Raw genomic sequence first — 14091 nt, 5'->3', positions numbered from 1 at the left:
GATGACACTTTATTATTTCTATCTGACTTGCAGCGCTCGCTTCCTAATGCCCTCAAAATTATAGATGAATTCGGCATACTATCGGGATTTAAAATCAATCTTTCAAAAACTATTTTGATGCCTCATAATTCGGATGGTCTAAATATTTCTGTTCCAAACAATATCTTATCAACAGATATTTAGTCGTTAAATATTTAGGGATCGAACTCAGACCTACTTTACCCCTAATCTCAAAAATAAACGATATGTCAATCTATGGGAAAATTGAGTCTGATATTCAACGGTGGATGTATCTGCCCTCATCACCTTCAGCCCGAATGTCAGTAATAAAATTGAATATTCTGCCTCGCATCAATTTTATTAGTTCCATGCTTCCTCTCCCCCCACCTACAAATTATTGGAAAAAACTAGATTCTTTACTGATAAAATTTATTTGGAATGGAAAATGTTCCCGCTTTGAGTGGTCTACACTTCAAAGATTTAAAATGAAAGGCGGATGGGGTTGCCCCAATTATAAATTGTATCATTGGTCCTTTATTCTGCTCTCGGTTAAGAAATGGTTTGATCCTTGTTCACAGTCCTAGTGGAAAGTAATAGAGCAAGAACTTATTTCACCAATTCGATTGCAAGATTTTTTATTTTCTGGTCTTACATATAGGAAGTGCTCATTACATTATGGACCTATACTTTCCTATACTCTCCAAATGTTTAAAAAGATTGAATCCCTTTTTCCTTCTAAAACTATATGGCATACCCATACCCCGTATGGCACAATCTGAATCTGCTTTCTGGTGGACAGCCATTTGTACAGCCATCTTGGGCTACAAAAGGTATTATAACGCAAAAAAAATGTATATATATATATATATATAAATGGAGAAAAATCAATTTTAAATTTTCAAGACTTAATTGAGAGATTTAACATTTCCCGTATCACTTTATTTCTATATTTTCAACTCCGTTCTGCATTAAAATATCATAAGGTTCCTTGGGGTAATAATCTTAAAATTCACCCAGAAGTGCAATGGATTCAAAATGCACCAAACATAAGAATTGTCTCTTATTTTTACTTTTGCTTTTCAAACCTTAATTCTGATATTTTCCCTAAAGCTAGAGCTAGGTTATCAGATTTGACTCCCTATAATAGAAGCATTGATTGGGACACAGTGTGGGTTAATACATTCCATGCGTCCTCAAACTCTAATCAAATTCAAATTCATTCACTTTAAAATTATTCACAGAGCATATTTAACCACACGTATACATTATTCTATGGGTATTTCACCCCATCCATTTTGCGGACCATGTTGCCTTGACACTTTACGACATTTGGGGCATTGTGCTTGATGTTTTATACAAGGTTATCAAGATTCATTTTCCCAAGGATCCTGTTATTTTATTGTTGAATGATAATTCTCAATTTTCTGTAAGTGTGAAAGAACAGAAATTTTGGCTAGCAGCTAGTTCAATGCTGGAAACCCCCTCATGATCTTTCTGCTAAACACTGGACTCATTCCTTACTGGAAATACTATACCTGGAACTGTCTTCTGCACGGACTAACCACGCAAAGCCTGCTACTCTATCTATGTGGAAGAACAGGATTTCCATAATATCGAAGATATATTGGTTATTTAGTCTAAAATGTCATTCTGTTGTTAATATTATTACCAATTTTGTTTGTATATTATATTATTTTTATTCATTTATTTATTTATTTTTATTTTTTGGTGTATATTTATCTGATCATATATTATCTTACTTTTGCATTTATTTGGTTCCTGGGCTGCGATGGGATAGGTGTGGGTTGGGAGGTTCTGGGAGGGCAATGATTTAAATTGGTTTTCTTTCCTTTGTTGTGATGTATTTTTGTGTGTTCTATTAAAATAAAAATAGTGAATTACAAAAAAAGTGCGTGTGTCCAGTAACTAAAAAATCTGCAGTGTCACCTATCACTATTTTGGAGATAATGTATGGACTCCTACTAATGATTATTTCATGTGAGAAATTCAAATTTGTTCCGAGTATTATCATAGTTTCACTCTTCTAAATCATATAACATGATTTATTCCATGTTTTTCAGCTGTTAGTGGTCAGTCGTTGACCTCCTCAGACTCTGTGTTGAAAAAGCCTGGAGAATCAGTGACTCTGTCCTGCACTGTGTCTGGATTCTCAATGAGCAGCTACTGGATGCACTGGATCCGTCAGAAACCAGGGAAAGCACTGGAGTGGATTGGACTGATATATAGATCAACTGTGTATTATGCTCAGTCAGGGACAGTTCTCCATCACCACAGACACCAGCAAAAACATGCTGCATTTAGAGGTGAAAAGCCTGAAGACTGAAGACACAGCTGTTTATTACTGTGCATGATAGTCACTGTCACACAAAAGACTTGACCCTCTGAAGTCCCACACTTTACTTTTTGTTAACTCTTGTTAATTCTCTGAGTATTTTAGTAATATAAAACTTTGTAAACTTTTTTATATCAAGAGAACTTAAAAAAAAAATTGTAATAATAATTTTGAATTCATGCTAGAATAAAACATTCACCAATTACATTTAATTTGAGCTTTATAACATTCCACTGTGTGAACCTTTACTATCAGCAAGTTAAATGTTCAGCACATCAGTATCTTTGAATGATGATCTTTCAAACAGGTTTTCAGTCTAACCAGTGCACAATCGATGATAGTAGTGAATAAGCTTTAGGAAAAGCTATAGAAATATTTTTGCAAAAATTCTGAATTGTCAACTGATAAAGAGCATAGTTTAGTTTCATTTTCACTGTACAGTATTCTCTTCCTGCTTGTCCGTGTAGCCTTGTTAGTTTCCTTGGTTGTAAATTATTTCCATTAATTGTCTGTATTTAAGTCCTCAGTTTCTTTCATGGTTGTGTTTATATTATCTCCTGTATCTTTCCAAAAGTGTTATTAAAGACTGTTAGTTTAATTATCTCTTTTGTCGATCATATCATTACAGCCAGTGCTGGGGAAAGTTACTTTTAACAGTAATGCATTACAATATTGTGTAACTACCTTACTTTTATGGAAAGTAGTGAGTTAAGTTACTTTTGAGTTACTCTTTAAATCTGGGTAGATCTGGGTTAAAATTTTGAGGGTTTTAATAATATTTATATAATGCATTACAAGTTTTTATTGATTTTGAGGAATACTGAATCTGTTTTTGTACAAGTAAGATGAGTAAAATGTTCATATTTAGTCTAGAACTAGAGTAACATCAAGCGCACACAATGCCTAGCTCTGCACTTACGATTTCTCTCAATGAGAGCTGTCAGTGAAGTTATGGGAAACAAAGTAACTGAAGTTACTTATCTGAAAAAGCAACTCAGATATTTCCTTCTAAATTAAAATGTAAAGCGTTACTTTACTAGTTACTTAAAAAAGTAATCTATGTAACTCGTGTTACTAATGTGTTATCCAACACTGTTTACACCCACTACTATGTCTCTGACCTAGTACATGTAAACATCAACAACAACAAAAAAGTTAATTAAAAGGCAGACATGGTTACGGTGCTTCATAAGGTCACAGAAGATGTAAATGTACTTTAGAGGGCACCATATGCAAACTTACTTCTCCTCATCCTCTGTATAAAGCTTCCACTCTATTCATCTCCAGACACAAAACTTGTTTATGACTTTGATCCTTCAACTTCCTCTTTTCTTATTATGACAATGGATATTGTGTCTAAACTGGGTTTTATCTTCATGTTTGCTCTCACAGAATGTAAGATTTTATTTAAAACCTGTTGATAATCAGACTTATTCATGTGTACTGTTGTAAATGTTAATGTTGAACTGTTTGTTTTTCAGTCTGTTGGTGTCAAACACTGACTGAGTCTGAGTCAGTGGTCATTAAACCTGGAGGATCTCACAGACTCACCTGTACATTCTCTGGATTTAGTAGTGACCCAGACTTAGCTTGGATCAGACAGACTGCAGGAGGAGGTCTGGAGTGGCTGGCATACATCTATCGTGATGGTAGTAGTTATATATACTACTCTCAGTCTGTTCAGGGACGCTTCACCATCTCCAGAGACAACAGCAAGAAACAGATGTATCTGCAGATGAATAATATGAAGAATGAAGACACTGCTGTATATTATTGTGCAAGAGAGACACAGTGATGAATACAGCTACAGTTCTGTACAAAATCTGAAAACAACCATATAAACAGCTCACTACATAAAACTTCAGTGAATTAATTAATTAAACTAATTAGATTTTTGCTTACACAATACTATTAAATATCTGCAGGTGACTTTGCATGGAGGCACGAGTCATATGTAATAATTTAATGATAAATTTAGTGAAGCTCAGCTGGTCATTATTTACTTTTGTTGAGAGCAACATGAAATACAACAGAAATACAAGGTGATTATTATTATCTTATGTGCAATTTTGTTATTTGACAATACAATGTGTAGGGTCAAGGTTTGAGCCTGAATCCCCTTTGACAAAGGACTCTCTCTGTGCCCTTCTGACGGCACACTCTCTCTCCTGCACATGCTCAAACTCTTAAAGGGGACAGCTGGTGTATCTGCATCATAGTGAAAACTTAACCTCTTAACCTGCGCCCCTATTTTTGAGCATTTTCTGAAAAACAACATACCCAAATATAAATGTCTGTAGCTCTTGAACCCTATGGTGTAAATTTATAAATCTGGTATTGTCTGAAACTAGACACTTAAATTACAAGTGAAATTAAACACCAGGCTATTCCTACAAATTCCTTAGAAATTAATCAGACAAAAATTATTATTATTATTTTTTTTTTTCAAACACACACTAGCTGTCATTCTACATTTTTATTTTGAGGACCAAAAAAGCAACATAATTATTATTATTGTTTTCTGTATATAATGAGTACAACACTAAATGTTGAATAGTACACTGCAGCAATGACTCATTGCTCACACAAGAGGGAGTCCCTAACTTAGTGAAAACCTGACTTTTTTGTCTTAAAATGTAAATTATAGAGACTTACATATCACAAAAATGTAATCAAAAACTGAGCCAAGAAATAAAGATACTTCAAGATACTTCAAATTCACTTTAAGTAAATGTGGTTAAATTGCAGATTATTTGTAATTCTTCAAGAGCACCATTTCAGTAACACCTCCTCATATTTCCACCCACATCTTACTTCAGCACTTTATATACAGCTCAAAAATGTGGCATATGCAAATTCACTCTCCATTTCACCTGTATATAAACACAATTCAGCTCAACAATGATCAGACATAACATTAGAAATTAAATACACCCGTATAGTGAGAAGGCTTTTTAGTGATGATGTCGAAAAGCATTTGTCTCTTCATTATTGTAGTGATTTTAACTCAAGGTAAGTGTGACATTATCCTTTTTCTAGCCAAGAGCATTCACTACACTAATGGATGCTCTACATCAATGTAATTTATTTATTTTTATTCCACAGGTATCAGTGGTGATGAAATCCTTTTGGATCAGTCGTCTGCTGAGATAAAGAGACCTGGAGAAACAGTGAAGATCTCCTGTAAAATATCTGGTTTTACAATGACAAGCTACTGGATGCACTGGATACGACAGAAACCAGGGAAAGCTCTGGAGTGGATTGGGGGAGTTGACTCTGGCAGTAGTTCTAGCTCTAATTATCTTATTTACGCAGACTCCATGAAAAATCACTTCACGTTGAGTGAGGACGTGTCTCAAAGTACACAGTATCTTGAAGCCAAGAGTCTGAGAGAAGAGGACACTGCTGTTTATTACTGTGCTCGACAGACACACTGACTCCATCTGATGAAGCAGCTCTACAAGAACTGACAGTAACTGAAGTGAGAAGATTTCAATTAGCTTGATACCTGAATCCACATGAACATTATAACACTGCAAATGTAATCTTGATCGCAATAAACATGTACATTTTAGCCTTCTGCTTTCACATTTGAATAGTTTTCTTTATTTCTTTACTATTTTATTCTCCCATTTCTAAAATGTATAACTTGTTTCTGGAATAGCGGATGTGATTCTAACCTAAATAAAATTATACTTTCATTGCATGGAAAAACCTGATTTTTTTTTGGGTTTGAACTATTTTTAAATGTGTATGTATGCATGTGTTTCATTTTAAAAACAAAAAGTGGAATAATGCATTCAAATTAGAAATATGCAAATACTCTTTGCTTTGATGACTGAAGGGACACTTAAAAGTGAATTTAAACTCCCCTGTCCTCTCTGTCCCACTCCAGCATCCTAAAGGATCTTTACCTAGGCATTAAAATACCAAATCCAAGCACCAGTCGTCCAAAACCACTGTTAACAGACAAACTAACAAAAACACCAATCATAAAAACATCTAACATTTACTGCAACCACACCAATGACAATAACAGCCTGATTTCTTCACTTGTATGCCAGAATTAGGAATAAAAGCACTGATGCGACATGACAAAAGAGCACATTGTTTTATCTAAGTTATCTGTATAGATGGTTAAGTTGATTTGATGAGTTAATGCTTGAACTTGAAATGTATTTTCGTTAACATTTTGTACAATAACATGTCGGCAAAACCCATACTGTCCTAGAAAGAAAATAAATGGTAATTATGTATTATATCAATCAGAATAAAAAAAATGTTAAAAATCATTTTTCTCAGTCCCAGTGTTGCCAGAGTTACCTTGTTTTTCAGAATATATGCAAATGTAATGATGTAGGAGGGAGGGTCAAAATTAATTAAACTTTTAAAAGACTTGTGCTATAAAACAAAAGTCTCAGTCAGTGTTTGTGTCCAGCTGCAGTGAAGATAAATATTTTTCTCTACAGTTCATGGTTTCAGGGTGATGATGGAAGTGTTACTGCATTTAGTTCTGCTTTTGATCATTTCATGTGAGAAACTCTTAATGTTTTCTGAATTGTTGAGGACATCCACTCTTCTAAATCATCTAACATGATTTGTTGCATGTTTTTCAGCTGTTAGTCGTCAGTCTTTGACCTCCTCAGACTCTGTGGTGAAAAAGCCTGGAGAATCAGTGACTCTGTCCTGCACTGTGTCTGGATTCTCAGTGAATGACTACTGGATGGGCTGGATCCATGGGCATAGGTTTGGTCTCAGCTTTGGTGGGGAGACTTGTGTCATAAACTTCAGGGATGTGGCTATTTAACTGCATACTTGTGAAAAATTATAGCCACGGAGTTTATTAAGAAAATAGTATATTAAGTAGACTAGACAGGTAAAGTACTAGGTATACCCATACACACACACAGTAATGATGTCAATATTTATAAGGTAGGCCTACATGAAACATGAAATAGTGCATGGGTAAATGTATGTATAATATAAATCTGTCTCAAGTTGCCATTCTGTAAAATAAAGAGAAAAGAGATGGGTCTTTGTTTTTTGTTTTTTTACTTAGGTCCAAAGGCACACAATTAGAAAAAAACTTACAAAAAAATATACAAAATATACAAAAAAAAAAACATTAAGACACAATTGGACACAAAACTCTTTCCATCAATACAATATAATCAATACAGCTCCCTCCCTCTCCTCCTCTCATTTTCCACAAGCGTAATCAGAAGTTCTGTAAACAAAAAACCAACAAAGTAATCCAAATGTAAAGATGTTTTTAAGAAAGCAAACCACTTGGAAATCATGTGTAACTCAAAGCTATGTTGAAACGAAAGACTAACCCTGCCTCTCCCACCAATTTACAATTGCTTGGTGACTCACTTACGACCTCTTCACTGCTAGCCAGCAAATAAATACAACCACATCCACAAAATGACATTTAGACAAAAGATTAGGTTGTCAAGAAACGTTGTTGGTCTCAGGAAACCTGTTAATAATTGAAAATGTCGACTGTGGTATCACTTTAGAGTAGAGGGCAGCCATGAAACACACAGCTACGCTCCAATGTTAAGCGTTTCTCAAAACTTGAAGCTACAATTTAAACATCGGCATCAGCACAAATCATAGCCACGTTAATAAGGTTTGTAATAAACCAAACCGTTTGTAAATCCGTCAAGAATTCAGCAAGTTACGAGCATTTTAGTTGGCGTATGTCACTCACCTTCCGTCCACAGCAGCAGGGAGCAGCAGCGCAGTCTCCTGACCTAAGATGGCCGCCAAGTGATGACACAGCTGACTCCGCCTTGAGCCATCTAGCCTTTCTATACATGTCTATGTGAGCAACAGTCTGAGTGAAAACCTTCACATTTCTACTTCGATCTTGTAAGTATGCGTGTTATTTTTGATATGTTCATTGTTTAAATTAGTTAGCTGTTATAATGTGTAGAAACCGTGACATTTTAACATTAACATTGCACTACTTTTCTCCAAAAAGTTAACATTACCTGCACGTGTTATTGCAAATGTATCTAAATTCAATGAATGTGGTAAGCATGAAACTATGAAACTAATCATCACTATTTTTTATTATATTAAAGATACCAGTATATTTTTGTTTTTAAATTAGAGTTGATTTAAAGCAAATTTTGTAAGTACTTTACATAAAGTTTAACAGCAGCATAGTGCAACATAAAAAGAAATTTAAAAAAATCCTCTCCATTTAATAAAAGGTAGTGGCAAACATAAAGTCTTTAAACTAGTTTGTAAATAACTAAAATATGCAGCATACATTCAGTTTTCAGTGAATTTGTTTCAGATATAAATCTGAATGCTGCTTCTCCATGGTTTGTTTTGACTTTGGAGATATAAAAGTAGCTGACTGTCCCAGATGTCCTGAGAGGTCTGCTCTGGGTTGTTCATAGTGCATCAGAAGATTAGTGATTTAGAAGATTAGAAATTTACTTTGGCCTTAAAATGTTAATTTAATAACCAACTGTAGTTTTTTAATATGAATTTTTTGACAGACAGATAGCCAGTGTAAAAACCTCAGAACTGGAGTGATGTAATCCACTTTATTTGATTTAAAGACACTGTTTATTGCAAATTATCCTGCAATCAGTCAACAAAGTACAGCAATTGAATATACAGAACACTTGTCAATGACTACCATTAAATGTCTTGTTACCAACATTCATCAAAATATAATTTTTTGTGCGTGTTCAACAGAAGAAAGCCATACAGGTTTGGAACCAAGTGAAAGTGAGTAAATGATTACTTTTTTTTTTTTTTTTTTTTAAGTGAACTACGCCTATAAGTATCTTTTTTTATGTTTATTAGAGTTATATGAGTAAGTGATAAAGAATGATTTATAATGATTGTTCACTTTGAAATTAAATTTTGATATGTTTTAGCTTACCTTATGGGCATCCAAGATGTATTTGTCTTTGTTTCCGCAGTAGTTTACATTTTTATATTTTTAGGTCAAACTGTTCTTGTCTGTCAGTCATATAATGCAGGTCTATATGGTCACCACCTGAAAGAGCATGCACAGAGAAGTCCAAATGAAACAATTTCCCACCATAAGTACACACTGATAGCCTAAGACACGAAACGAGCGGTTTGTGTCAGAAAACGAACAGTATTTATATCGTTTTACCTCTTATAACACAGCCACGTCGAAGTGATCTGAGGGCGCGCATGCTTCGGTGTGTGCGCATTCTGGGCTGGCTAAGTCTAAGTGCGGCGCTTGCGCAAATTAAGCCAGAACGCGGACGCATCACACACCTGGAAGCACGCGAGCCCTCATATCACTTGGACGTGGCTGTGTACAAGAGGTAAAAACGATATAAATACTGTTCATTTTCTCACACAGACTGCTCGTTTCGTGTCTTAGGCCATCAATGTGTACTTACGATGGGGAATTGTTTAATTTGGACTTCTCTGTGCATGGCCTTTTTAGGAGGTGACCATAGACCTGATTAGATTCTGATCTGAATAGTCCAAATAATAGTATATTGGTACTTAATTGCAGCTTCCAGGACTGAGCGCCAATCCACAAGTAGAGCTTAGATTCTCTGCCCGAGCTCGTCCTCGGGCCGGGTCGGGTCGGGCCCCTGATAAAGCAAGTCACGTGTCATGCGCAGCGTCTCGTCCACTCGCAGTCTCGCATGCGTGACGCATCACACCTGCTGTGCGTGCTGTACTATTCAGTAGAATAAGTGCAACATGGAGCTTGAAGAATCAAAGAAAAAAATTAAAACAGGAGAATTAACTTTGAGCAAGTTTGGAGGAAAATCGGAGATATGGAAACATTTTAAACTAGTCGTGGGGAGTGACAACATATGTGTTGGCTTTGTCTCGTGCATTAAATGCGGCACGCATATATAATATAATATATATATATATAACTGCGCAGCTCCCCCGTAGCCTAAATGATCTACAGCACAGCAGCATCTGCGGTAAAAAAAAAAATCTGGCGCCACCCCTGGTTATAACGGCCCACATATTAAAAATGGTCGGGTTTAAATCTGGCTCGGGCTCATAATTACAGTGAACGTGTCGGGCCGGGCCGGGCTCGGACACAACATGCTCGGGCTCGGGTAGGGTCAGGCATGATTTGTTGGGCCCGATCTAAGCTCTACCCACAAGGTTAGTATGGACATGTTTTGCCAGAGTAGTCCGATTCTGATCTGAATAGTCCGAATAATCATATATTGGTACTTAATTGCAGCTTCCAGGACTGAGCGCCAATCCGGAAGTCCTCAAGTCAGAAACCCCCAAGGTTAGTATGGACATACTTATGAGATGAGCCATGTCAGTTACATGTTTTTGCTTCCTTTTTCTTTCTTTTTTTTTACAGAAAAGAAAGACATGTTTCCAATGACAGACAAAAGTAAGTATCAATACATTGTTACTATAATATTTTTTGCAATTTTCCTGAATCATGACCGTGGGAGTAATTAAAGATTCTTCACTTTATCTTTTATCTTCTGGTTGATAGCTGGCCACAGTTCTTTTCCTTGATGTCCAATATAGATGAGAAGGCAGTGATTTGTTAAAATTCTCATTCAAAATTTTTGTTATTGATGTTTAGGAGTTGTCATACCTCAGTATTGTGATGCAATTTTTTATTGTACTTTAAATTAACACAATGCCTTTGTTGCATTTAGGATTTCAAAAAAAGGTTTTGACACAACTTTTACAAATAAAAGATGAACTGTGAAGAATAGGGAAAATTGTGGAACCAGAAACTGGGTTCCACATGTCAACCTTGGGCAATGACGATGAGTTCGAGTACTTAGAGAGGCAGCTAGAAAGTGGGAATACACGGGCAGCAATGGCAAAAAACTAACAAACCAAAAAAACACTCCAAAGCAACTTTTCCACACTAAAATGCTCATCTTTGACAGTCTAAAATTCATTTGAAATATAATATGCAATTTATGACTGAACCATGGCTTGTTGCATACTATCAGACTATGAGGCAAAAAAAAAACACAATATAAAAAAAATAAAAAATAAATATAAATAAATAAATAAAATAAATAAATAAAAATACTTTATTTATAAAAAAATAAAGTACAATATCATTGTACATTAAGATTGAGTTGAAACAATTAGTTTTAAATTGGCAATAATTATAAAATAATAATTGATTTAAATTGAAAAATTATAAAAAGTATCCACCAGTATTAAAATTTTTATCTGCTGAAATAAGAGTTTTATAGGGTCAGTGATGGAAAACTTGCAGGTCAATGGGCATCAACCTTTAAGGTTGGTAAATACTTTGAAAATGAAGCATATACTGTAATACTACCTGCCAAGTACTGACATTGGCTTGTGTTGTTCAGGTGACACAGTTGTGTAAAATTGGAGGAAAAAACTTCAAAGACCGTACAAGAAGAATGCTGGACAGGTAAAGCCTACAAATTATGCAACATTTATCAAACAATCTGGTGTCGATACTGAATAAGAATTTTATGTGGTCAATACGCAAATTAGAGATTTAAAAAAGACTTCCTTTAATGTTAGATTTTAGCCGCAATAGCTAACCACTTTATTTTGTATTATACTTTAGTGTTTTCAAAAATTCCCTGATGTCTGCATTCAACATGAAAGGAGGAGGTCCACTACAGAAGAAGTCCTTTCAATCAACTGCCTTATTCTCAGTCATCAGAGGTATGCGTGTCTGTTTAGGCTAATTAACAGTGATTCTCTCGCTCTCTCTCTCTCTCTGTGTGTGTGTGTGTGTATATATATATATATATATATATATATATATATAAGAGTTCAGATGCAAAAGCCTCTAAGTGCCATCTGAAATTTTCTTCTCGAATGTTCATTTTTATCAAGCTCATATATGTAAGTTCAGTAATTTCACTTAAATGAAAATTAATAGGTCATTTTCATTGCCATTTAAGTGAAATGACTGAACTTGCATATGAGCTTGATAAAAATGAACATTCGAGAAGAAAATTTCAGATATATATGTATATGTATGTGTGTGTGTGTGTATAGCCTATATATGTGTATATATATATATATATATATATATGCCTTATACAGAATTGTTCAATACGCGTATCGTTACACGCCATATTGCATCACCATTACGCGAGCAAAAATGTTCAATTATTGATATTAATTATAATATTGATATAAATTATTGTCTATATTGATATAAAATATATACTCTCAATCTATATTCTGCTAACTCTATCTATTAAATCATCCTAGCAAAAGTGATTGACTAATTAGTTAAAATTATTGTCAACAATGTTTTTCTTGAGCAATAATTCTTTCCTTTTTCTCATTTGGCAGATGCAGTGATGACCAGCTTTCCATCAGCTACGGAATGTGAAATAAAAAATGCTATTTCTAATCATTTCAAACAAGCACCAGGGAGGGCAGGGGGTGGGGGTTATGGATCTAAAGTAAACAGTTAATTCTTAAAAATTTTAATATCTTAATTTGTTTTACATATTTTTCCAATGTTTTATTTGTTCATTTTTATGTTTGAATGTTGTCCAAGTTGTTGTTGTCTATATAATTGTTCAAAATAAATCCCTTTATATTCAATTAGTTTGGATGGATTTTCATTTATGAGAACCTGTTATATTTTAGTGAAAAGAATCCTTATGCCTCATTTTGTTGTCTATTACATGTATATGTAGTGTAATTGATGACTAGTCTATTCTTGGGCTATGGTTAGACGTCTATTAGATTTTCACTGACAGCCCAAAATCAACCTTGTTTTAGCCTAGACCCATATTGCCTGTCTATTAGACGTATATATGTAGTCGTTTAGCGGTCTAATTGATGACTAGTCTATTCTTGGGCTATGGTTAGACGTCTATTGGACGTATAAACATAGTCGTTCAATAGCTGTCTGATTGTCTATTCTTGGGCTATGGTTAGACGTCTATTGGACGTATAAATATAGTCGTTCAATAGCTGTCTGATTGTCTATTCTTGGGCTATGGTTAGACGTCTATTGGACGTATAAATATAGTCGTTCAATAGCTGTCTGATTGTCTATTCTTGGGCTATGGTTAGACGTCTATTGGACGTATAAATATAGTCGTTCAATAGCTGTCTGATTGTCTATTCTTGGGCTATGGTTAGACGTCTATTGGACGTATAAATATAGTCGTTCAATAGCTGTCTGATTGTCTATTCTTGGGCTATGGTTAGACGTCTATTGGACGTATAAATATAGTCGTTCAATAGCTGTCTGATTGTCTATTCTTGGGCTATGGTTAGACGTCTATTGGACGTATAAATATAGTCGTTCAATAGCTGTCTGATTGTCTATTCTTGGGCTATGGTTAGACGTCTATTGGACGTATAAATATAGTCGTTCAATAGCTGTCTGATTGTCTATTCTTGGGCTATGGTTAGACGTCTATTGGACGTATAAATATAGTCGTTCAATAGCTGTCTGATTGTCTATTCTTGGGCTATGGTTAGACGTCTATTGGACGTATAAATATAGTCGTTCAATAGCTGTCTGATTGTCTATTCTTGGGCTATGGTTAGACGTCTATTAGATTTTCACTTTGAACAACTTGTAATCACGGTAGACTTTGCTTAGATGATGGAATATCATACATCTCACAAGTTATTTTGGAAAAAAATACATTTATCCAGATTAAATGTTATTTGGGCTAAAAGTGGGCTACAATAGCCCGGTCTGAATACGAGCTAAATCGTGGCTACGCACAGCCTACACATATAACAAGTAA

General features: G+C 34.8%; 1 protein-coding gene and 1 long non-coding RNA gene across 6 annotated transcripts in view; both read left to right on the top strand.

Moving 5' to 3' along the window:
* Nucleotides 1–14091, top strand: part of LOC132146955 (immunoglobulin gamma-1 heavy chain-like) — a 364816-nt gene that overhangs the window by 43992 nt on the left and 306733 nt on the right. The gene's annotated exons all lie outside the window — the stretch shown is intronic.
* Nucleotides 10493–12925, top strand: LOC132147377 (uncharacterized). 2 transcript variants are annotated; one of them, XR_009434913.1, is made up of 5 exons: nt 10493–10628; nt 10707–10739; nt 11698–11762; nt 11925–12025; nt 12668–12925. It is a non-coding gene; the product is annotated as an uncharacterized LOC132147377 (long non-coding RNA). The 2 variants fall into 2 exon arrangements; XR_009434912.1 differs by lacking the exons at nt 10493–10628; nt 10707–10739 and having other exon boundaries at nt 11483–11762.

This window comes from Carassius carassius, chromosome 1 (assembly GCF_963082965.1).
Source record: "Carassius carassius chromosome 1, fCarCar2.1, whole genome shotgun sequence".
In the NCBI taxonomy this organism is placed as follows: Eukaryota; Metazoa; Chordata; class Actinopteri; order Cypriniformes; family Cyprinidae; genus Carassius; species Carassius carassius.
Note: the sequence above shows the minus strand (reverse complement) of the source record. Positions and strands in the feature narration are given on the sequence as shown.